Source organism: Scyliorhinus canicula, chromosome 7 (assembly GCF_902713615.1).
Source record: "Scyliorhinus canicula chromosome 7, sScyCan1.1, whole genome shotgun sequence".
NCBI classification, from domain to species: domain Eukaryota; kingdom Metazoa; phylum Chordata; class Chondrichthyes; order Carcharhiniformes; family Scyliorhinidae; genus Scyliorhinus; species Scyliorhinus canicula.
In genome coordinates, this window is record NC_052152.1 from 208,973,139 (window position 1) to 208,998,387 (window position 25,249).

Genomic DNA, 25,249 nt, shown 5'->3' on the forward strand with positions numbered 1-25,249 from the left:
TGATCAAACCCGTCCCAGTTCTCCCTGTCTGAAGGCGGGTCGCAGGGACTGGGAAGGTTTGTCCCCGCAGACGCTGCCGGACCTGCTGAGTTTGTCCAGCACGGTCCCATTTTACCTCACACTGCCAGCAGCCGCAGCATTTCAGCCAGTTCGGGCGTTACCGGTGTGGGTTCGGGCGTTTCCGGTGTGGGTTCGGGCGTTTCCGGTGTGGGTTCGGACGTTTTCCGGTGTGGGTTCGGGCGTTTCCGGTGTGGGTTCGGACGTTTCCGGTGTGAGTTCGGGCGTTTCCGGTGTGGGTTCGGGCGTTTCCGGTAGCGGGGGTTCGGCTCCGGTGGCGGGGGTTCGGCTGTTTCCGGTAGCGGGGGTTCGGCTGTTTCCGGCGGCGGCGGTTCGGCTGTTTCCGGTGGCGGGGGTTCGGCAGTTTCCGGTGGCGGGGGTTCGGCTGTTTCCGGTGGCGGGGGTTCGGCTGTTTCCGGTGGCCGCGGCTTCGGCTGTTTCCGGTGGCGGGGATTCGGCTGTTTCCGGCGGCGGGGGTTCGGCTGTTTTCCGGCGGCGGGTGGGGGGAGGAGGTGGCTTTCTGATCGCCTCCCCTGAGTGATGGCTCCTCTTCTGTGTTGACGGGAGGAGCGGGAGCGGGAGCGGGACGGCCGGCGGACGCGGCCCGGGATATGCGGCCTGTCTTCGGCCTCACAGGTAAAGGCCGCTTCCTGCTTCAGCCGCCGCCGCGGCCCCTCGCCCGCTTAGCGGGCCTTTCCCGTCGCGGCCTATAGCGGGGGACCAAGCCTGGGACTCGCTTAACGCGCCTGCCGCCTCCAGGCCGCGGGGGGACGGGGAGGAACTGGCTGGGGGGAGGGGGATTGATTCCTCATTAGATTTTGGAGCAGTGAGGAAGGGGAGACACTGGCCTTGTGGGGGCTGATTTTACCGGGTTCACCGCCTCAGTGAGGGAGGGAGGGAGGGAGGGCAGACCCACAGCCCCGGGAGGCTCAGACCCACAGCCCCGGGAGGCTCAGACCCACCGCCCCGGGAGGCTCAGACCCACCGCCCCGGGAGGCTCAGACCCACCGCCCCGGGAGGCTCAGACCCACCGCCCCGGGAGGCTCAGACCCACAGCCCTGGGCTCAGACCCACCGCCCCGGGAGGGTCAGACCCACCGCCCCGGGAGGCTCAGACCCACCGCCCGGGAGGCTCAGACCCACCGCCCCGGGAGGCTCAGACCCACAGCCCCGGGAGGCTCAGACCCACAGCCCCGGGAGGCTCAGACCCACCGCCCTGGGAGGCTCAGACCCACCGCCCTGGGAGGCTCAGACCCACAGCCCCGGGAGGCTCAGACCCACAGCCCTGGGCTCAGACCCACCGCCCCGGGAGGCTCAGACCCACCGCCCCGGGCTCAGGCCCACCGCCCCGGGCTCAGGCCCACAGCCCCGGGAGGCTCAGACCCACCGCCCTGGGAGGCTCAGACCCACCGCCCCGGGAGGCTCAGACCCACCGCCCCGGGAGGCTCAGACCCACAGCCCCGGGAGGCTCAGACCCACCGCCCCGGGAGGCTCAGACCCACAGCCCCGGGAGGGTCAGACCCACAGCCCCGGGAGACTCAGACCACCAACCTCCGGGAGGCTCAGACCCACAGCCCCGGGAGGCTCAGACCCACAGCCCCGGGAGGCTCAGACCCACAGCCCCGGGAGGGTCAGACCCCCGGGAGGCTCAGACCCACCGCCCCGGGAGGGTCAGACCCCCGGGAGGCTCAGACCCACCGCCCTGGGAGGCTCAGACCCACAGCCCCGGGCTCAGACCCACCGCCCCGGGAGGCTCAGACCCACAGCCCCGGGAGGGTCAGACCCACCGCCCCGGGAGGGTCAGACCCACCGCCCCGGGAGGGTCAGACCCACAGCCCCGGGAGGCTCAGACCCACCGCCCCGGGAGGCTCAGACCCACAGCCCCGGGAGGGTCAGACCCACCGCCCCGGGCTCAGACCCACAGCCCCGGGAGGGTCAGACCCACCGCCCCGGGAGACTCAGACCACCAACCTCCGGGAGGCTCAGACCCACCGCCCCGGGAGGCTCAGACCCACAGCCCCGGGAGGGTCAGACCCACCGCCCCGGGAGACTCAGACCACCAACCTCCGGGAGGCTCAGACCCACAGCCCCGGGAGGCTCAGACCCACAGCCCCGGGAGGCTCAGACCCACCGCCCCGGGAGGCTCAGACCCACCGCCCCGGGAGGGTCAGACCCCCGGGAGGGTCAGACCCACCGCCCTGGGAGGCTCAGACCCACAGCCCCGGGAGGGTCAGACCCACCGCCCCGGGAGGCTCAGACCCACCGCCCCGGGAGGCTCAGACCCACAGCCCCGGGAGGCTCAGACCCACAGCCCCGGGAGGCTCAGACCCACAGCCCCGGGAGGCTCAGACCCACAGCCCCGGGCTCAGACCCACCGCCCCGGGCTCAGACCCACCGCCCCGGGAGGCTCAGACCCACCGCCCCGGGAGGCTCAGACCCACAGCCCCGGGAGGCTCAGACCCACAGCCCCGGGAAGGTCAGACCCACTGCCCCGGGAGGGTCAGACCCACAGCCCCGGGAGGGTCAGACCCACCGCCCCGGGAGGCTCAGACCCACCGCCCCGGGAGGCTCAGACCCACCGCCCCGGGAGGCTCAGACCCACAGCCCCGGGAGGCTCAGACCCACAGCCCCGGGAGGCTCAGACCCACAGCCCCGGGAGGCTCAGACCCACAGCCCCGGGAGGCTCAGACCCCACAGCCCCGGGAAGGCTCAGACCACAGCCCCGGGAGGCTCAGACCCACAGCCCCGGGAGGCTCAGACCCACCGCCCCGGGAGGCTCAGACCCACCGCCCCGGGAGGCTCAGACCCACAGCCCCGGGAGGCTCAGACCCACAGCCCCGGGAGGCTCAGACCCACCGCCCCGGGAGGCTCAGACCCACCGCCCCGGGAGGCTCAGACCCACCGCCCCGGGAGGCTCAGACCCACCGCCCCGGGAGGCTCACACCCACCGCCCCGGGAGGGTCAGACCCACCGCCCCGGGAGGGTCAGACCCACCGCCCCGGGAGGCTCAGACCCACAGCCCCGGGAGGGTCAGACCCACCGCCCCGGGAGGCTCAGACCCACCGCCCCGGGAGGCTCAGACCCACCGCCCCGGGAGGCTCAGACCCACCGCCCCGGGAGGCTCAGACCCACCGCCCCGGGAGGCTCAGACCCACCGCCCCGGGAGGCTCAGACCCACAGCCCTGGGAGGCTCAGACCCACCTCTCACCCTCCTCTCACCCTCCCTGCTGTTTACAGTCCCTCCCTTCACTCTTCCTGGTGAGTATTTGCGTTTATATTTACCTGGAAAGGTGTTTCTCTGGATTGTTTATTAAATGACATCTAAATCAGGTCAGTTTCTGGGAAAACAACCTGTTTTCCTGCCCTTCAATCTCTTGTGGAATTATATGAAATTTCACTCCAAATTAAGGAACAATTTGGTTTACTCCTATTCTGATTCAGATAATGCGAGCTGCGTTTTGGATTAACTTTGGGATTGAGAGTGCTGTGGGTTTTATGACTGATTGGTGCCTTGCTCTTACAGTTTGCTAACAATCTTCCTGCCGTTTGTGAACTGTAATCTCTAATTCTGACTTCCTTCACCGTGTCATGATTGTTTTTGCTTGTGGGCTTGGCTCCGAGTTGCCACTTGTCTCTGATTCAGAAGGGCTTAGGAATTGACCATACCTATCTAGGCTGACACTCCGGTGCAACGCTGAAAAGAAAGGCATGCATCTTTCATGGGGTGGCACGCTAATGCTGCCTCACAACGCCAGGGGCCCTGGCTCAATTCCAGCCTTGGGTGACTGTGTAGAGTCTGCACGTTCTCCTCGTGTCTGCGTGGGTTTCCTCCGGCTGCTCCGAGTTTCCTCCCACAGTCCAACGATGTGCATGTTAGGTGGATTGGCCATGATCAATTGCGCCTTAATTTCCAAAGATGGTTAGGTTAGATGGGGTTACAGTGGTAGAGTTGCTCTTTCAGAGGATCAGTGCAGACTCAATGGGTCAAATGGCTTCCTTCTGCAATGTAGGGATTTAATGGATCTATCATCACCAGCTGTCTCAAAGCTCTGACAGAGTCATCCAGAAGCATTAGCTGTGTTCTCTCTCCATAGATACTGTCAGACCTGCTAAGGGTTTCCAGCATTTTCTATTTTCATCTGAAAGCACTGTACAGGCATTGTGGCACATTTTTAGGTGTCGGCACTGTAGAAAATATGGCAACCAATTTGCAATGGTGATTAATAGTGAAATTACGGATTTTGGACTTGGATGGGAGAACATTTTAAGTTATACATTGGGTGCAGTATTGATGGTAAAGTGATTTGATAATTTAAAAAATAATTTTTGGGTCGTGGCATTACCACTTACCATTTGAATGGCTTACTAGGCCACTTGAGAGTCAACCGCATTGGTGTGGAACTAACCTGACGTATAGACCCAGACTGGATCAGAACAGCAGCTTTTGTGAACCAGTTGGGTTATGACAACAATCCATCACTTCCATGGGCACTTTTATTTTTCACCAGATTTTTATTTCCTAAATTTACAAACTGAATTCAAATTGTCTATCTTGCATCCTCTGATTTAATAGTCCAAGCTTTTGGATTACTAATCCTGAAACATAAGCACTATATCTCAGACTAAAGGGCCGATCCTTTAAAACAGAGATGAGAAGGAATTTCTTAAGCCAGAGGATGGTGAATCTGTGGAGCTCTTTGCCACAGAAGGCTGTGGAGGCCAAATCACTGAGTGTCTTTAACACAGAGATAGATAGGTTCTTGATTAATAAGGGGATCAAGGGTTATGAGGAGAAGGCAGGAGAATGGAGATGAGAAAAATATTAGCCATGATTGAATGGTGGAACAGACTCGATGGGCCGAGTGGCCTAATTCTGCTCCTATGTCTTGTGGCCTTGTATCACTGTATCCACATTTATAGACTAGCACACAAAACTGATTGAATAGTTGGTTTGTCTGTTTTTTCCTCATTTGTTGGATGCAGTATACTGAATATGTCTGACTTGCTACAGAAATTACTGACTGGAACATATAATTGATCTTGTCGTTATCTAGCAGTCTCACTCCCTTAATTGTTGCCATAAAAATGCAGTTGGTATCAGGAATTTACCCACCCTGTTTCTGCATAAGATTGTGTTGGCTAAACTACAATGTTAGAGGCATTGGAAGTTTTTGGTACTAAAACTAGGTGATTTTCTTTCCCCTCTTCTGTATCGCACACAAGCAAAAGTCTGTTTTTCATACAGTCCACTCCCACCAAATCCCATTCTTTCAAGAACAAAAATGATAGATAAAGGGAGGAAGTCAACCCATCGAAACTGACAACGCTGATCCACAAATTAAGCCAATTTCCAATTCAATTATATGATTAGGCAGTGGATTAATACTGTCTCGTGGATTGACTGCTTGTTACAGCTGACTTCCAATAATGACCTGATAAATTTACTCGAATAGACTTGGAGCCATAGCTGCTCTAATGAGTGAATATTCTAGCAATTTCACAAGTATAGAACAGGTCATAGCTCATCTTTAATGCTCTGGCTTTGCTGGAGTATGTACCTGGATCCCAGCAACGAGTCGAGGCATGAGGTTGTGCCACCCTCCGGTATCAGCAAAGGTGTCACTCTGATTTCCAGTCTCAAACAAATTTACATCTTACAGAAAGTGGAAACCTTGTTCCTTTGGTAGTGACACAACGTGATCACATCTGTACACTTTCATGAACATGAGAGATCTTTTTTGGACCCTTTCGTTTACCAGCTATTTTCTAGATGTGGTTTAGGATTAATTGGACTCAAACAAAAAATTATTACAATCCATTAGACTAATCCAAAAAAGATTTGTGTACCTATATTCTTGCAAACATACGTGACTCTTAATATCCAGCCTAATTGGCTGAAAATAGGCCATCACACCAGAAAGATAGATATACAGGATGATTATCTGAACTAATAAGTTGAATAACCAACTAGAGAACAAGCCATCCTAGACTGGGCACTGTGTAATAAGAATGGAATCATTGGCAATCTAGTTGTGCATGACCCCTTGGGGATGAGCGCCCATCGCATGATAGAATTTTTCATCAAGGTGGTGAGTGAAGTATTGATTCTGAGACTAGGGTCCTGAATCTTAATAAAATAAACCACGATGATATGAGGCATGTTGGCAATGATTGATTGGAAAACATTACTAAAGGGATGACTGTCGATAGACAATGGCAAATATTCGAGGAGCACATGGGGGAACTGCAACAATCGTTTATTCCTGTCTGGCACAATAGTAAAGCAGGAAAGGTAGCCAATCCATGGCTTATAAAGGAAATTAGAGATAATATTCGATCCAAGGAAGAAGCATACAAATTGGCCAAGAAAAGCAACCGGTCTGAGGATTGGGAGTAGTTTAGATTTCAGCAAAGGAGGACCAAGGGATTGACCTCAGTGTCCTCATACACCAGTCACTGAAAGTAAGCATGCAGGTGCAGGCAGTAAAGAAAGCAAGTGGTATGTTGGCCTTCATAGCGAGAGGATTCGAGTACAGGAGCAGGGATGTGTTGCTGCAATTATACAGGACCTTGGTGAGGCCACACCTGGAATATTGTGTGTGTTTGGGTCTCCTTATCTGAGGAAGGATGTTCTTGCTCTAGAGGGAGCGCAACAAAGGTTTACCAGACTGACTCTTGCAATGGGTTGGTTAGGATTTTATTCAGTAGGGTGGCGCAGTGGTTAGCACTGCTGCCTATGGTGCTGAGGACCCAGGTTCGATCACGGCACTGGGTCACTGTCCGTGTGGAATTTGCACATTCTCCCCGTGTCTGCATGGGTTTCATCCCCACAAGTCAAAGATGTGCAGGGTAGGTGGGTTGGCCACATTAAATTGCCTCTTAATTGGAAAAAAATAAGTGGGTGCTCTAAAATTATTTTAAAAGAGGATTTCATTCGCTGGAGTTCAGAAGAATGAGGGAGGATCTCATAAATTCTAACAGGACTAAACCAGGTAATGCAAGAAGAATGTTCTTGATGGGGGGGGGGGATGTCCAGAACCAGGGGTCATAGTCTTAGGATACATAGAATTTACAGTGCAGAAGGAGGCCATTCGGCCCATCGAGTCTGCACCGGCTCTTGGAAAGAGCACCCTACCCAAGATCAACACCTCCACCCTATCCCCATAACCCAGTAACCCCACCCAACACCAAGGGCAATTTTGGACACTAAGGGCAATTTATCATGGCAAATCCACCTAACCTGCACATCTTTGGACTGTGGGAGGAAACCGGAGCACCCGGAGGAAATCCACGCACACACGGGGAGGACGTGCAGACTCCGCACAGACAGTGGCCCATGCCGGAATCGAACCTGGGACCCTGGAGCTGTGAAGCATTTGTGCTGTCCACAATGCTACCGTGCTGCCCTGATACGAGGTCGATCATTTAGCCCAGGGATGAGGAGAAATTTCTTCAGGAAGTTGTTGAGGCCAAAACATTGTATGTTTTCAAGCAGCAGTTAGATATAGCACTTGGGGGCGAAGGGGATCATAGGATTTTGGGGGAAAGCGGGATTAGGCTGTTGAGTTGGATGATCAGCCATGATCATAATGAATGGCGGAGGCGGCTCGAAGGGCCGCCTCTTATTTTCTATGTTTCAATATTTATTGTGCAAATTCTCTGGATACAGGAAATTGATTTAATTCTGCCTGAGAATGGAATACTGAAAAATCTGAGCATATTGCAATGATTAGATTGATCTACCTGGTAAATCAGATTGGCAGAACTGTCTTGGTAGGTACATAAACATGAAGTGTGCAGCAGACAAGTTCACATTTAAATTGTTTGGGTGAACGCCCTTCGTCTGAAATGGTGAAGTGAAAAGTCTTCACCACTGGAATGTTAATCTTGAGCTTTGCAAATGGACCTATTGTGTAGACCAAATTTTTTGTCTTTCACCTTCCCAGCATTTGGGTGGCTTCAGTAGAATTGGTATGTTGCTTAATGTGTCTGGAACATGGTGCAATAGCAAATTGTACCCACAGCCTAATTGAAGTGTTTGCTGCGTTGATCAGATCTCTAGGGCGCGATTCTCTGCCCCCCACGCCGAGTAGGAGAATAGCGGGAGGGTCTCCCGACATTTTTCATGCCCTCCCGCTATTTCCCCCCCCCCACGCCACGAATCGCCGCTCGCCGTTTTTTACGGCGAGCGGCGATTCTCCGAGGCTGAGCGGCCGGGCCTTCACGCCCGTTTCAACACGGCAGCAAACACACCTGCTCGCTGCCATCGTGAAACGGGTGGCAGATGCCCGTTTGGGGCATTTGGGGGCCCGATTGGCACGGCAGTACCACGGCCGTGCCAAGGGGGGCATAGGCCCGGGATCGGTGCCCACCGATCGCGGGCTGTGCGTCCGCAACGGACGCACTCTTCCCGCTTGACGTGCGGCCTTGACGCACGGGGCAGCGCTCCTAGCCCCGCCCGGGGGGAGAATCGGCCCCGGATATGGGCGTGAAGGCTGCCATGGGTCACGGCCTGTCCCACGGCAGCCTTTACGATTCTCCGCATTTGCGGAGAATCTCGCCCCTAGTCTCTGCAAGCCACAATCAACAAGCTTTTACGACCTGTGTGGCAGAGGCCGTGGGTTTGGAAGGTACTGTCGAAGGAGCCTTGATAAGTTTCTGCAGTTCATTTTGTAGATGGTACACACGGCTGCCGAAATCGGTTGTGTGCAAGGTGGTGTCAATCAAGCCACTTATCCTGGAGTGTTGTTGGATCTGCGCTCATCCAGACAAGTGGAGAACGTTCTGTCACACTCATCACTTGTACCTTGTAGATGGTGGACAGAAGCAGAGTCAGGAGGTGAGTTACTCACCACAGAATTCCTAACCTCTGACCCCTTGTAGGCACAGTTTTTACATGGCGACTCCAGTTCAATTGGTAGTGGGGAATTTAATAGCGGGGCTGGTTTAGCACAGTGGGCTAAACAGCTGGCTTGTAATGCAGAACAAGGCAGCAGCGCAGGTTCAATTTCCGTACCAGCCTCCCCGAACAGGCGCCGGAATGTGGCGACTAGGGGCTTTTCACAGTAACTTCATTGAAACCTACGTGTGACAATAAGCGATTATTATTATTAATAGTCTTTATTGTCACAAGTCGGCTTATATTAACACTGCAATGAAGTTACTGTGAAAATCCCCTAGTCACCACATTCCGGCACCTGTTTGGGCACACAGTGGGAGAATTCAGAATGTCCAAATTACCTAACAGCACATCTTTCGGGACTTGTGGGAGGAATCAAGCAGCATGTTAGCACAGTGGTTAGCTCAGTTGCTTCACAGCTCCAGGGTCCCAGGTTCGACTCCTGGCTTGAGTCACTGTCTGTGCAGAGCCTGCACGTTCTCTCCGTGTCTGCGTGGGTTTCCACATGGACTGGCCATGCTAAATTGCCCTTAGTGTCCAAAAAGGTTGTGTGGAGTTACTGGGTTACAGGGATAGGGTGGAGGTGTAGGCTTGGGTAGGGTGCTCTTTCCAAGGTCCGGTGCAGACTCGATGGGCCGAATGGCAGCCTCCTGCACTGTAAATGCTATGATTCTGTGAAGAAAGTATACAGTGGGGTTCCCCAGGGGGTTTTGTGAGGACCAGTACTGTTCTTGAAGATTTAAATAATTTAGACTCGAGTGTGTAGGACACATTATCGAAACTTGCAGATGACACAGAACTTTGCAGCTGAAGATAATTGGATAGAAGCAGTTATTCCCGTTGACTCCAATTTTTCTAGGGTTCCTTCATGCCACACTTCTGTCAAATGTTGCTTTGATGTTGAGGGCAGTCACTCACCTTATCTCTGGAGTTCAGCTCTTTTGTCCATGTTTGAACCAAGGCTGTAATGAGGTCAGGAGCTGAGTGACCCTGGGGGAACCCAAACTGTGTGTCTGTGAGCAGGTTATTGCTGAGTAAATGCCACTTGAGAGCACTGTTGATGACACCTTCCATCAGTTTACTGATGATCAAGGGTGGGCTGATGAAGTAATTGGCTGGGTTGGATTTGTCCTATGTGTACAGGACATACCTGGGCAATTTTCCACATTGCCAGGAGATGCCAGTGTTGTAGCTATGATGTGGAGATGCCGGCGTTGGACTGGGGTGAGCACAGTAAGAAGCCTTACAACACCAGGTTAAAGTCCAACAGGTTTGATTCAAACACGAGCTTTCGGAGCGCAGCTCCTTCCTCAGGTGAATCTGAGGAAGGAGCTGCGCTCCGAAAGCTCGTGTTTCAATCAAACCTGTTGGACTTTAACCTGGTGTTGTAAGACTTCTTACAGTGTTGTAGCTGTACTGGAACAGCTTGGTTAGGGGCCCGACAAGTTCTAGCGCACAAGTCTTCAGTGCTATTCTCAGAATATTGTCAGGGCCCACAGCCTTTTGCAGTATCCAGTGCTTTCAGCTGTTTCTTGATATCACGTGGAGTGAATCGAATTGGCTGAAGACGGACATCTGTGATGCTCGAGCCCTCAGAAGGAGGCCGAGATGGATCACTCACTTCTGGCTGAAGATATGTGCAAATGCCTCGGCCTTATATTTTGCACTAATGTGCTGGGCCCCCCTACCATCGAGGATGTGGATAATTGTGGTGTCTCCTCCAGTTAGTTGTTTAATGTCAACCGCCATTCACTACTGGATGTAGCATTAGATCTGCATGTGTGCAGTTAGATCTGATCAGTTGGTGTGGGAACATTTAGCTCTATTTAAGACATACACCTTTTGCTGTTTGGGTGCAAGTAGTCCTGTGTTGTAGCTTCACCACGTTGACACTTCATTTTTGAATATGCCTGTTGCTGCTCCTGGCATGCTGTCCTGCACTCTTCATTCAGCAAGGGCTGATCCCTGGCTTGGTGGTAATGGTAGAGTGGGGTATATTTGTGAAGTTACAGATTGTGGTTGTGTACAATCCTGCTGCTGCTGGGAGCCCACCCACATCCTGGGTGCCCAGTTTCGAGATGTTCAATCTGTTAGGAAATCTATCTCTCTTAGATAGGTGGTAGTGCCACACAACATGATGGAGGGTATCTTCATTGTGAAGACGGGACTTTGTCCCAACAAGGAATGTGCTGTGGTCACTCCTGCCAATATTGTCATGGGCAGATGTGCATGTGTCAGATTGGTGAGGACAAGGTCACCTAGGTTTTTCCATCTTGTTGGTTCCCTCACCACGTGCTGCATGCCTGGTCTAGCTGCTATGTCCTTTAGGACTTGGCCAGCTTGGTTGTGGTTCTACTGAGCTACTCTTGGTGATGGATATTGAAGTCACCACCCAGAGTACATTCTCTGCTCTTGCCATTCTCATGATTTATTCGCTGGAGAAGGGGCAGTAGGCGGTAAATCAGCAGGAGATTTGACCTGATGCCGTGAGATAATGTGGGGTCCAGAGTCAAAGTTAAGAATAGAATAATCTTTATTTTCACAAGTAGGCTTACATTAACACTGCAATGAAGTTACTTTGAAAAGCCCCTAGTCGCCATATTCCGGCGCCTGTTTGTGTATGCTGAGGGAGAATTCAGACTGTCCGAATTACCTAACAGCACGCCTTTCGGGACTTGTGCGAGGAAACTGGAGCACCCGGACGAAACCCACGCAGGCATGGGGAGAACTTGCAGACTTCACACAGACAGTGACCTAAGTTGGGAATCGAACCGGGTACCCTGGAGCTGTGAAGCAACAGTGCTACCGTGTCGGTAGCTCCTGGGGAAATTGCATCATGACCATATGCTGCTTTGCCAGCACCTCGTGTGGTGCTGGTCTGGCAATGGGATAGGCTCAATGGGAAGGAGAACGTTGCAGGGTGAACAGGGCAGGGTTTTCCTTGTTATTTCCGATGCCTAGGTTGATGTTGGGTGGCCTGTCCGCTTTTGCTCCTTTTTGTAGACTTCATAGCAGTTTGTCACAACTGAGTAGCTTGCTGGGCCATTTTAGAAGGTATTTCAGAGTCAATCAAGTGTGGTTTAGAGGCACATTTAGGAAAGCAGATTGTTTTTATAATTTTATATTGAGAGTGGTTTCATGGTCACTATTACTGAGGCTAACTTTCAATTCCAAATTTTTATTACTTGAATTTAAATTCCACCAGTTGCCTTGGTGAGATTTGAACCCATGTCCCCAGAGCATTGGCTGGGGCTCTGGGTTAACACTAGACCACTATCTCCCTGGACCGTAACTCATAACTATCTTGATTCAAGTAGCTCTGATTCAATGAGGTCGCACGGTGAGAGTTTGAAATGTCTCAAATGCACTGTGCAATTTCGGTTAAAATAATTTGGATGCTTTTAAATTGCTTGCGGTCCTCAACTGAATCCTGCTCATATGTTTTATGCAGTATTTGAATCATGAATGAAATATTAAATCTGTCTCCACCGCCCTTTCAGGCAGCACTTTCCTGATCACAACTCACTGTTTCCGCATGTCGCCTCTGGTTTTTTTGCCAATCACCTTAAATCTGTGTCTTCCACTTACTGACCCGTCCCCCATTGTAAACAGATTATAGAACATAGAACATTACAGCGCAGTACAGGCCCTTCGGACCTTGATGTTTCGGCGACCTGTGAAACAACTCTAAAGCCCAGACACGGAGCTGTAAATGGGACAACAGTATCCTGTGGATCTGTCAGGACCTGAGTGTGGAGGTGCCAGGAGAAGAGTGGGCTTTAACCAGATCAGGTCGACCCTTTTTAAGAAAAAGGTGAAGTTCGGACTGTTGTATCCGGCCCGTCTCTGGGTCACGTATGAGGATCAACACTTTTATTTCGAGTCGCCTGAGGACGTGCTGGACTTCTCAAAAAGAATAGGACTGGTGGTGGACTGAGAAAGTTTGGACTTTGCTGCAACGTTAATATTTTTTAAAGTTTCTCGTTTTTTGTTTTGTGGAAGCTATTTGTAATGCCTTCTGTATTGATTTAAGGCCAGCTGCAGAGCTGAGTGAGTTAAAGTTTACATTTGCACGGTTAGGGGATGGAGGTGTTTGTTTAGATGTTGGATCTCTTGCTTGATCTTTTTGTTAGCAGGGGTTTTTTTCCTGTTTTTTTTTCTGTTGGGCAATTGTGTTGGGATTGTTTGTCATTGGAATATGTTATATAAGCAGGGGGGAAACAATAGGTGGGAGACTTCCTGGCCCCAGGGGTGGGGGCCACCAAGCTAGCTGGGCGGGCTAGCTCACGGAAGCGTAGTGGGGGGTGAGCAGATGTTAGCTTTATTAAAGGGGATGATTTATATTGTGTTGTTACTAGGGGTGGGAGGGGGGGAAATGTTCTGCTGACGAGGGAGGGACTTTTGCTAAGGGACAAAGAGGAGGTCGGGGGGCGTAGGCTGCCTGGGGGCAAGCTGGTGGAGATGCGGAGCACGGGCTGGAGACTGGCCCAAAAAAGGGGGTGGCTGATCGGCGAGGGGGTGGGGGGGGGGCAGGGGGGGCAATGAGCCCCCCAACTAGGCTGATCACCTGCAATGTACGAGGGCTAAATGGGCCGGTCAAGAGGGCACGCATGCCCGCACATCTGAGAGGACTGAAGGCAGACGTGGTAATGCTGCAGGAGGCGCACCTTAGAGTAACTGACCAGATTAGATTGAGGAAAGGCTGGGTCAGTCAGGTCTTTCACTCAGGACTAGATTCGAAGACTAGAGGGGTCGCGATCCTGATCAATAAGCGGGTGGTGTTTGAAGTGGGTAGAATAGTTTTGGATGTGGGAGGTCGGTACATTATGGTCAGTGGGAAACTGGAGGGGGTGCAGGTGGTATTAGTAAATGTGTATGCGCCAAATTGGGATGATGTGGAGTTCATAAAGAGGATTGGATTGGATTGGATTTGTTTATTGTCACGTGTACCGAGGTACAGTGAAAAGTATTTTTCTGCAAGCAGCTCAACAGATCATTCAGTACATTGGAAGAAAGGGAATTGAACAGAATTCAAGAAAGTACATGAGAATACATAATAGGGCTACACAATATATACAATGTAACTACATAAGCATTGGCATCGGATGAAGCAGACAGGGTGTAGTATTAATGAGGACAGTCCATAAAAGGGTCGTTTAGGAGTCTGGTGACAGTGGGGAAGAAGCTGTTTTTGAGTCTGTTCGTCCGTGTTCTCAGACTTCTGAATCTCCTGCCCGATGGAAGAAGTTGGAAAAGTGAGTAAGCCAGGTGGGAGGGATCCTTGATTATGCTGCCTGCTTTCCCCCGGCAGCGGGAGGTGTAGATGGAATCGATGGATGGGAGGCAGGTTCGTGTGATGGACTGGGCGGTATTCACGACTCTCTGAAGTTCTTTGCAGTCCTGGGCCGAGCAGTTGCCATACCAGGCTGTGATGCAGCCCGAGAGGATGCTCTCTATAGTGCATCTGTAAAAGTTGGTAAGGGTTAATGTGGACATGCCAAATTTCCTTAGTTTCCTGAGGAAGTAAAGGCGCTGTTGCGCTTTCTTGGTGATAGCGTCGACATGAGTGGACCAGGATAGATTTTTGGTGATGTGCACACCTAGGAATTTGAAGCTGCTCACCATCTCTACCTCAGCTCCGGATGCTGGGGAAGATACTGGACCTGGACTCGCACAGGGCGGGGACTTCAACACAGTTATTGACCCTGGCTTGGACCAGTCAACCTCAAAAATGGGCATGGTGCCAGCAATGGCAAAGGAACTAAAAGGGTTCATGGAGCAGATGGGGGGGGGGGACCCATGGAGATTTGGGCAGCCGAGGGTTAAGGAGTTCTCCTTCTACTCACACGCGCGTAAAGTGTACTCCCGGATTGATTTCTTTATTCTGAGCAGGCCTTTACTGACGGCGATCACGATCTCAGACTATGCCCTGCACTGGGTTGACCTAGAGGTTAGTAAAGACAGTAACCTGCGCCCACACTGGAGGTTAGATGTGGGACTTTTAGCTGACAAAATCTATTCAGAACTACCTGGAAGTCAACGACACGGGGGAAATTTCGGCAGCGGTGGTCTGGGAAGCACTGAAGGCGGTGGTTAGAGGGGAGCTGATCTCGATATCAGCCCATAGGGAGAAGGTGGACAGGGCAGAGACGGACCGACTGGTAACGGAGATTCTGCAGATCAATAGGAGATATAAGGAGACCCCAGAGGCAGGGCTTTTAAGGGAAGGGCGGAGGCTACAGGTTTGGCTTGTTAACACCAGGGAAGGTGGTAGAGCAGCTGAGAAAGGAGAGGGGGGCGATCTATGAGCATGGGGAGGAGGCCAGCAGAATGCTTGCACTGCAGCTTAGAAAGAGTGAGGCAGCCATGGAGATAGGGAAAGTAAATGATGGAGATAGGAACCTGGTTGGAGATTCCGCATGGGTGAATAAGGTTTTTAAGGAGCTTTATAGTAGGCTCTACAGGTCGGAACCCCCAATAGGGCCAGAGGGGATGAGGCATTTCCTAGGCGGGGGGGGGGGCTGGACTTTCTTAAGGTGGACGGGGAGCTGGTAGAAGGGCTGGGGGCCCCGATCGGGTTGGAAGAGTTAGTGGAGGTTCTGAAGGCCATGCAGTGGGGTAAAGCCTCGGGGCCGGACGGGTGCCCGGTGGAGTTCTATAAAAAGTTTTTGGATATTGGGACCGTTGTTGATGAGGACGTTCAATGAGGCAAGGAAGAGAGGGGTGTTGCCCCCGACGATGTCACAGGCCACGATTTTGCTGATCCTGAAGCGGGGCAAGAACCCGGAGCTGTGTGGGTCCAACAGGCCTATATCCTTGTTGAATGTGGACGCCAAGCTGCTGGCCAAAATTCTGTCCTCGAGGATTGAGAATTGTGTTCCTGTCATTATTGGAGAGCACCAAACGGGGTTTGTTAAGGGCAGGCAGTTGGTGGCCAATATAAGAAGGCTATTAAACGTGATCACGATGCCCCCAGAAGGTAGGGAGGTGGAGGTAGTGATCGCAGTGGATGCAGAGACTTTGATTGAGTAGAATGGGAATATCTGAGAGGGGTGCTGGGACGTTCGGATTTGGGCGGGGCTGTATTGACTGGGTCAGTTTGCTGTATCAGGCTCCTGTAGCGAACGTACGGACGAGTAAGACAACATCGTACTATTTTAGGCTGCATCGGGGGACAAGACAGGGATGCCCCCTCTCCCCACTGTTGTTCGCGTTAGACATAGAGCCTTTGGCAATTGCACTGAGAGCTTCAAAGGGCTGCTCCGGAGGGGTGGAGCACAGAGTCTCGCTCTACGCAGGCAACCTGCTTCTGTATGTATCAGACCCAATAGAGGGGATGGAAGAAATCATGAGGATTCTGGGGGAATTTGGCCGATTTTCAGGGAATAAACTAAATATGGGGAAAAGTGAGATGTTTGCGGTCCAGGCGAGGGGACAGGAGAGGCGATTGGGAGAGCTGCCGTTAGGGGGAAGCTTTAGGTATCTCGGCATCCAAGTGGCGCGGGAATGGGACCGGCTGCATAAATTAAATCTGGCCCGACTAGTAGACTAAATGAAGGACAATTTTTGGAGGTGGGACACGCTCCCGTTGTCACTGGCTGGGAGGGTGCAGACAGTGAAGATGGCGCTCCTCCCGAGATTCCTGTTTGTATTTCAGTGTCTCCCCATCTTTATTCCACAGTCCTTTTTTAAACGGGCAACAAAGTGATCACGGGCTTTGTCTGGGCGGGCAAGACCCTGCGAGTAAGCAAGGTAATGCTTGAGCGGAGCTGGGGAGAGGGCAGGCTGGCACTGCCAAACTTTAGTAACTATTGCTGGGCGGCAAATATGGCCATGATCAGGAAGTGGGTGGTGGGGGTAGTGCCTGCATGGGAGCGTATGGAGGCGGCTTCATGCAAGGGCACCAGTTTGGGGGAGTTGGTAGCAGCGCCTCTGCCAGTTCCCGCTGTCACGGTTCTCCACCTGCCCCATGATGGTGGCAGCCCTGAGAGTCTATGGGCAATGGAGGAGGCATGTGGCAGCAGAGGGAGCATCGGTTTGGTCTCCAAGCTGTAATAATCACCGGTTTGCCCGGGAAGTATGGATGGGGGGTTCCGGAGATGGCAGAGAGCAGGGATTGAGAGGATGGGGGAGAGAGGGGCGCTTTCTGAGTTTGAGGGCACTGGAGGAGAAGTTTGGATTGGGCGAAGGGAAATTAATTCAGGTACCTGCAGGTGAGGGACTTCCTACGTAGACTGGTTTCAATCTTCCTGCTCCTACCACCATGGGGGATGCAGGACAGAGTGGTTTCCAGAGGGTGGGTGGGAGAAGGGAGGATCTCTGACATTTACAAGGAACTTATGGGGTCAGAGGAGACGCAGACAGAGAAGTGCAAGTGGGAGGAGGAGTTGGGAGGAGAGATAGAGGATGGTCTATGGGCAGACGTGTTGAGTAGAATCAATGCGTCCACAATATGTGCCAGGCTCAGCCTGATACAATTCAAGGTCTTTCACCGGGCTGACATGACAGTGGCCCGGATGAGAAGATTCTTTGGGGTAGAGGGGTGGGCAAAGTGTGCGGAGGGCCAGCGAACCATGTCCACATATTCTGGACATGTCCGATGCTTAGGGGATTCTGGCAGAGGTTTGCAGCCGTCATGTTCACAGTGTTAAAAACAAGGGTGGCACCGAGTCCAGCGGTGGCGATTTCCGGGGTGTCGGAAGACCCGGGAATCCAGGAGGAGAAAGAGGCAGAAGTTCTGGCCTTTGCTTCCCTGGTAGCCCGGAGACGGATATTATTGGCATGGAGGAACACTAAGCCCCTGAAGTCGGAGACTTAGCTATCGGATATGGCTAGCTTTCTCTGGAGAAAATCAAGTTCGCCATGAGAGGGTCACTGTTAGGGTTCACCCGGAGGTGGCAACCGTTCGTCGACTTCTTTCCGGAAAATTAATCGTCAGCAGAAGGGGAGTGGGGGTTAGTTTAGCTTACGAGTAGGGGGTTAATAAAGGTGGGACCTGTGAGGACCTGCACTATGTTTATAGATTCATGTACATTGTTTATTTTGCTGTTGTAAAACCAAAATACCTCAATAAAATGTTTATTAAAAAAAAAGAATTAATTAGACCTAAAATTCCTGATCATCCTTGTTCAATTAATTAAGTTATAAGTGTTTAGGAAATTTAGTTTTGTTTGTTGCAAACCTGTTGAATCCTGTGGCTTTATTCCAATAGCAAGTGCCTTGAACCTCCACCTTTATCTGCTTTGAAGAAAATGTTATTGGTCCCTAGCCGGATCCCTCTTCCCCTCTCCCGCTCCCTCAATTTAATTCCCATTAATTGCTACCACCCAGTTTCCCTTCCTGGTTTTTATACTAGTTGAACCATTTACAATTTCAATCTCCTCCAACATTATTCCACTCTCTTTCAAAGCAACCATCGTGACTCAAAATCAATTTCTCTTGTCCTCCCACCAGAACAACCTCTCCCTCCCCAAATTCGTCAACTCCACGATCTGTGTCTACTAGTCCCTGTAATCAGGTTTTGTTTCCAAAACTGCCTTAACCAAAGTCAGAAATGGCTCTCACCGTGTTGCTTTTCTCTTGTGAACTTCTGCAGCCGTTGAAACTTGTAATTCACACCATTCTCCTGCAAAATAATCTCTGGTTCTAATATTACTGATCTTATCATTCTCGTTTGGAAGGTCATTGGGCTTTGTGACATTTTAGATTCATAAAAACATCCTCCAAATGCTTCACAGAACCATGATCAGACAAAACTTGTTGTCAAGCCATAGAAGGAGACATTGTGATGACTAAACGTTTGGTGGGAAAAGAGGTGAATTTTTAAAAAACAGGAAAAGGAAATAAGTTAATGGAGCAAATTCTAGAAATTGGAGGCTGCAAGGCTGTCAATCGTGGAGCCAAAGGAATGCAGGAGAGTTGCTGCAGCTGATTAAAGATGGGGAGGGGCACGGCAATGAAGGCTTTTAAACACAGATTAAAATTTAACATTTCGGGTACTAGAAACCAGTGTAGATCAACCCAGAAGATGGTATGGTTAAAATACAGGCAGCAGAATTTGGGTGAGGCGTGCGTTTTAAGGGCAGTCTGGAGATCATAGGAATGGTTGAGTCAGGAGGTTGCAAAGGCATAGCTGAGAGTTTCTGATGAGGTAGCCAAACAATTTCTGGAGGTGAAAGTATGCACTCTCTGTAATACCGAGGATATGTGGCCAGAAGCTGAGCAAGGGATCAAATGGGACACCAAGGTGTGAACAGTTCAATTCACCTTCAGAGAGTGGCCAGAAGAGGGATGGAATCCGTGGCAAGAACTCAACTTGTAGCAGGGGCCAAAGATAATAGCTTTGAACTAGCAATGTTTAACCGAAGGGACTTGCCCCTCCTTCAGGATTCCCCATGGCAGAAACAGTCTGATGAACCTGATGTCGAGGGAGGTGAGAGAGAGGTAGAACTAGTTGTTGTCAGCATACTTCAACATAGAAGGCAAATCGAGTCCAATATTTTTATTCAAAATGTTATCCTTTTTTGAATATGATCAACATCCTCCTTTTGCTTTTGGAGGGTAATTAAAGAGTCTGGACCAGCACTCCAGCTCACTTGAAGTCCAGCCTCGTGCTGTGTCAGTGGAACCTACAATTGATTATTTTGAGGATGAGACCCTTTTCAAGATTCTCTGAGAAGAAGTTTTGTTTTCAAGAAAATGTCAAATTTAAGGCAAGTCTGTCAACTTCGATAAAAATGAAGGAATATTTTAATAATGAAGTGATGCTCCTACCTAGACCTTCCTGGAATGATTTCGTTTGGGAGATTGTGTAGAGTTCCCACTAATGATGAATTGCATTCAGCTCACGTCAATGGTTGGTTTTCCATTATCCCATTCATTATATCACAAAAGTGGAATTTCAGAATATCACGTCCGCTCCTGGTCTGGACAAAATGTCTGTTACCAGGCTATCTGCAACCAGCCATCCTGAAAGCCTCATAATGGATAATAACTGCAGCATGCTTCACTAAGTATACCAATAGATTGTTTTTATGTTAGTTTAGATGATGAAGCAGTTTTGTAGCATACACTTCCCTTCAGTGTAGAATTGATACACTCTGGAAGTAAGTGACTGTTTAAATGGAAGTCTCTGATGAAAATTAACTGGTTGTCTAATGGCTGATGAGCCAAGAGGTACATTTGAATTTGAAATCCTTTGCTTCATTACTTTTTGTTAGCAGCAGCAGCAACATTTTCCAGCATTTGAAATATGACAGTGCAGCAGTGATATTGCACATCACAGTGGCAGAGAATCCGACCTGTTTTTTCCATTTGAGAAAATGTCTACCCTTCCCGCTGCCTCAGAAAGGCAGCCAGTATAATTAAGGACCCCACGCACCCTGGACATACTCTCTTCCACTTTCTTCCGTCAGGAAAAAGATACTAAAGTTTGAGGTCATGTACCAACCGACTCAAGAACAGCTTCTTCCCTACTGCCATCAGACTTTTGAATGGACCTACCTCGTATTAAGTTTCTCTACACCCTAGCTATGACTGACATATTCTGCAGTCTCTCCTTCCTTCCCTATGTACGGTATGCATTGTCTGCAAGAAACAATACTTTTCACTGTATACTAATACATGTAACAATAAATTTAAAAACAAGATGTTTTGATGTTTACAGGGAGATGGTGGAGTAGTGGGTTTGTCACTGGATTAGTAATCCAGCACACCCAGGTTAAAGCTCTGGGGAGCCGGGTTCGAATCCTGCCACGACAGATGGTGAAATTCGAATCCAATTTAAAAATCTGGAATTTAAAGTGCAATGTAAAACCCCATCTGGTTCAGTAATGGCCTTTAGGGAAGGAAATCTGCAGTCCTTGCCTGGTCTGGCCAGCATGTGACTCCAGACCCACAGCAATGTGATTGACTCTAAAAATGCCCTCTAAAATGGCCCAGTGAGTCACTCAGTTCAAGAGCAATTGGGGCTGGGTGATAAATGCTGGCCTAGCCAGCGATGTCCACATCACATAAACGAATAAAGGCAGCGGCAATAGGCATTCAGATATGTTGAGTATAGCTGGAAGGTAGTTCCAAGATTGACCCAGTTACACATGATGAAGCTTAAAGTTATAGTCTTTTAGTTGGAAGGTAGTTCCAAGATTGACCCAGTTACACACACATGATGAAGCTTAAAGTTATAGTCTTTTAGTTGACCTTAAATTACATTTTGAACTAGCTCTGCACCAGTTATTTGTTAAGGAAAGTATAAATTCTAAAGAATAACGCAACAAAAGTACAAAACAATACATCGCCATAAGCAAAGAACAAGAGAAAAAAGAACAGCTCATCATATATGAGTACAGAGACTCGATAGAATCATTAGACATAACTAGGTGCCTATACAGCCCCATCAGAGACCGAGGGAGAAACTGAATGAGGCCATGAAAACCACGGGAAAATGGTGCACACCCTCAGCCCACAATTACTATGAGAAATCAGGATACATTTTCCACGACATACATCTCCCTCAACTCAAGCAGCACCAACGACCCACCACAGCCTCTTCATGGATATTAGACCCGTCTGCATCCATGTAGGGGCCAAGCACAGAATGTTCATACCACACTTATAAAAATAAAATATGCAAAAACCCCAGTTCTAAGGGGAGTTGCATATACAACACAATGCAACTTAGCCCCAAACTATGGCCCTGTGCAGAACCAACATCGTTCCATACTACTATGCAGAGAGGACCAGAAACAACTCTGATCACGATCAAACCTTCACAGCATCCCAAGAAAGGAAGAATAAAAAGAAAGGAAAAGCTACAACTACCAAAACTAACGCGCAGCGTGACCAGTTGCAGAGTAACCGGCAGGGTAACAAGTTACCGGGGAACAACAGGATATCTACCAAGCATAGAACGCGGTCCGTCCCCAGGCTCCCGTGCACCAAACTTCCCAGGATGCTCCCAACAACGAGAAGGGATATCCCAAGCCCCCAGGAGCAACCGAATACCAGGCAGAGTGCCGGATCTGGCCTTGCCCAGCACATGCCAACACTGGAAACTATCCACCGGGCTTCCAGCACACCCCAAAATCTGCACTCGCTGTCCCATACCCCTCCCACCCCATCCAGGGAAATGCATCATCCCGACAAATGCTGTGACAAAAAGGGTAATCACTCCAGACCCAGCCGGACGGACTCCAACTCAAGAAGAAGAATCATCAAGACCACCAACAGTTGGGTGTGCTGGGAGGGAGCGTAGATTCCTCCCTCCCCCGGTACAACCAGGGGAACCTCCCCAGACCACAAAACCAGGTCAGGATTAGAAACCGCACCCTGCGTGCCCGGATGAGGAGAGAAAGAAAGATTAGCTCCAATTGGGGGGGCTGTCCTCAATCTCAGTGAGGACTGAATTAACCCGAACAACCACCCACCCTTCGCCCCGCTCTGACTCCACTTATCCTTTTTATAAGCACGATGGGGTGTGATTAAAAACAAATCATTCCCCTGCCACAACCACAAGGACTATAAGACATAACAACAAAAAAGAAGGAAAATTGCACAGATGTACATTTCACATGATCAACTCAACATTATTTTTCTGAACAGGATAATTGACATCACTGCCCACATGCTCACACCTTGCACTCCCTTAGAGGAGAAAAGGCAATATGAAATATTAAGTAATCAACAGTATATCACAAGGGAATAACTTCTAGAATTGTAGAAGAATTGCAGGGTACATTTCAGGACACAACACCTTCCACATTGCACAAGAAGATAAAATAAAAATCTTTATTAGTGTGACAAGTAGGTTTACATTAACACTGCAATGAAGTTACTGTGAAAAGCCCCTAGTCGGCACATTCCGACGCCTGTTCGGGTACACGGAGGGAGAATTCAGAATGTCCAATTTACCTAACAGCACGTCTTTTGCGACTTGTGGGAGGAAACGGGAGCACCCGAAGGAAACCCACACAGACATGGGGAGAACGTGCAGACTCCACACAGACAGTGATCCAAGCCGGGAATCGAACCTGGGACCTTGGCGCTGTGAGGCAGCAGTGCTAACCACCGTGCCAATCATAATATGAGCCAGAATCAACGAGCACTCTTCAGGATCTCTCAAGGCTTCCAATGATCAAAGCACGAGGCACCATCACTTCCACCCTGCCATCTCTCCAACGCCCAGGCAGCCCACAGCCTATGACACGCTAGGAGGACTGACTCAACCAGCTCCAGCCCCTTGTGACTAGCATTGAGAATAGAACGATGTCGGACCAACAATCAGTAGGCTAACCAACCCATGGCCTCAAAGATCGCATTAGTTGTGGTCCATCAATTCTAATGCACCCAGCCTCCAAATCCAGATTACCAAAACATGATAGCTAATTTTTGTACTCCTTCGGGAACTCGCCTGCCACCTCTTGCCAGGAATTGAGCTCACGGACACAGCTTGTCCGGCCCTAACTCCTCAAAGTCGTCAGGATAAACAACACATCATGCAGTAGATCTCAACAACACAAAAGGTGGGCCCTCACCAAGGAAAGTGTTCTTTCGAGTGCAAGAATATACCCCACAATTCCTCAAAATGAGCTTTAACGACCTGCATCGCAGAGCTGAGATTATTAACCGAGACAACATTTTCAAGGCGGCCATCAGCCAGACGCATACAGCAACATCGAAGCGAGTGCCAGTTCAGCAGTAACTATGCCATGGCAAGCTGAACCTCACCCCAGCCAACTGCGACCACCACAAACAAACAAGGATTTTTACTACTTGTCTTGGCTCTTTGCCAAAACCACCAATCGGGACCTCCAGTGACATAGCACAAGCCATGTAACCCAAGAGAAATCCAATAGAAAATGTGCATCAGGATAAAATGAAGGATAAGCAGAGCTGGATCTCGCAAAAACGCAACTGCTCCCACGCTCACATCACGTGATCTTAGTTTTTGAATGTATAATTGCACTGTCTTCCTGTAAGTCCATCTGTGTTTTCAATTGTCCTATCATTGGCTTTCATTACATTCACCTGTGTATGCTGATGTTGCTGCTGACTATTTCAAACTCATTATGTTTTGCTTTGTGATTTTTGTATTTGGTTTTAGACTTGTTGCTGCACAGATGAGGGGACGTCAGTTTTACTCTTTGAAACGTCAATGACATTGGAAAAATGGCATTTGTTGCTTATCCTTCATTGCCCTTGAGAAGTTGGTGTCGGCTGCCTTATTGAATCACTAGAGTAAAGTTGCTTTACAGAACTAGGAATTTGACCCATCAGCAGTGAAGTTGACCTGAATTAGCTCATTAATATCTGTACTGTTATCAGTAACCACCATTTATGCTTTTTTGTGTTTGGAATAGTTTCTGCAGAATTTGTCAAGTGTATTCTTGTTAAAAAACATGTATTTACAGGATGTGGACGTCGCTGGTTAGGCCAGCATTTATTGCCCATCCCTAGTTGCCCTTCAGAAGGTGGTGGTGAGTTGCTGCCTTGAACCGCTGCAACCCCTGAGTTGTAGATACACCCACTGTGCTGTAAGGGTTTTTGCCTCAGCGACAGTGAAGGACCGCCGATAAATTTCCAAGTCAGGGTGCTGAGTTACTTGGAGCAGAATCTCCAGGTGGTGGGGTTCCCAGGTATCTGCTGCCCTTGCCCTTTGAGATGGTAGTGGAGTGTGTTTGGAAGGTGCTGTCAAAGGAGCCTTGGTGAGTTACTGCAGTGCATCTTGTAGTAGGTACACATGGCTGTCACTGCTCATCGGTGGTGGAGGGAGTGAATGTTTGTGGAAGGGGAGCAATCAAGCGGCTGCTTTGTCCTGGATGGTGTCGAGCTTCTTGAGTGTTGTTGAAGCTGCACTGATCCAGGCAAGTGAAGAGTATTCCATCACACACCTGACCTGTGCCTTAATAGATGGTGGACAGGCTTTGGGGGTCAGGAGGTGAGTTACTCACTGTAGGATTTCTAGCCACTGACCTGCCCTGATAGCCACAGTATTAATGTGGCTAGTCCAGTTCAGTTTCTGATCAATGGTAACCCCCAGGATGTTGATTGGGGGGATTTAATGATGGTAATGCCATTGAATGTCAATGGACGGTGGTTAGATCCTCTCTTGTAGGAGATGGTTATTGTGTGGCGTGAATGTAACTTGCCACTTGCCATCCCAAGCCTGGATATTGTCCAGGTCTTGCTGCATTTGGGCATGAACTGCTTCATTATCTGAGGAGTTATGAATGGTGCTGAACATTGTGCAGTCATCCCCAAACATCCGCTAACATCCCCACTTCTGACATGATGGTGG

At 50.2% G+C, this 25,249-nt stretch overlaps 1 protein-coding gene across 7 annotated transcripts in view; it reads left to right on the forward strand.

Moving 5' to 3' along the window:
• The first annotated feature begins 554 nt into the window (after window positions 1–554).
• Window positions 555–25,249, forward strand: part of ralgapb (Ral GTPase activating protein non-catalytic subunit beta) — a 140,298-nt gene continuing 115,603 nt past the window's right edge. For all 7 annotated transcript variants that reach the window (XM_038803826.1, XM_038803829.1, XM_038803828.1 and 4 more), the window contains exon 1: window positions 555–693. The gene's annotated coding sequence lies outside the window, so the exon portion shown is untranslated. The remainder of the gene's footprint in view (window positions 694–25,249) is intronic.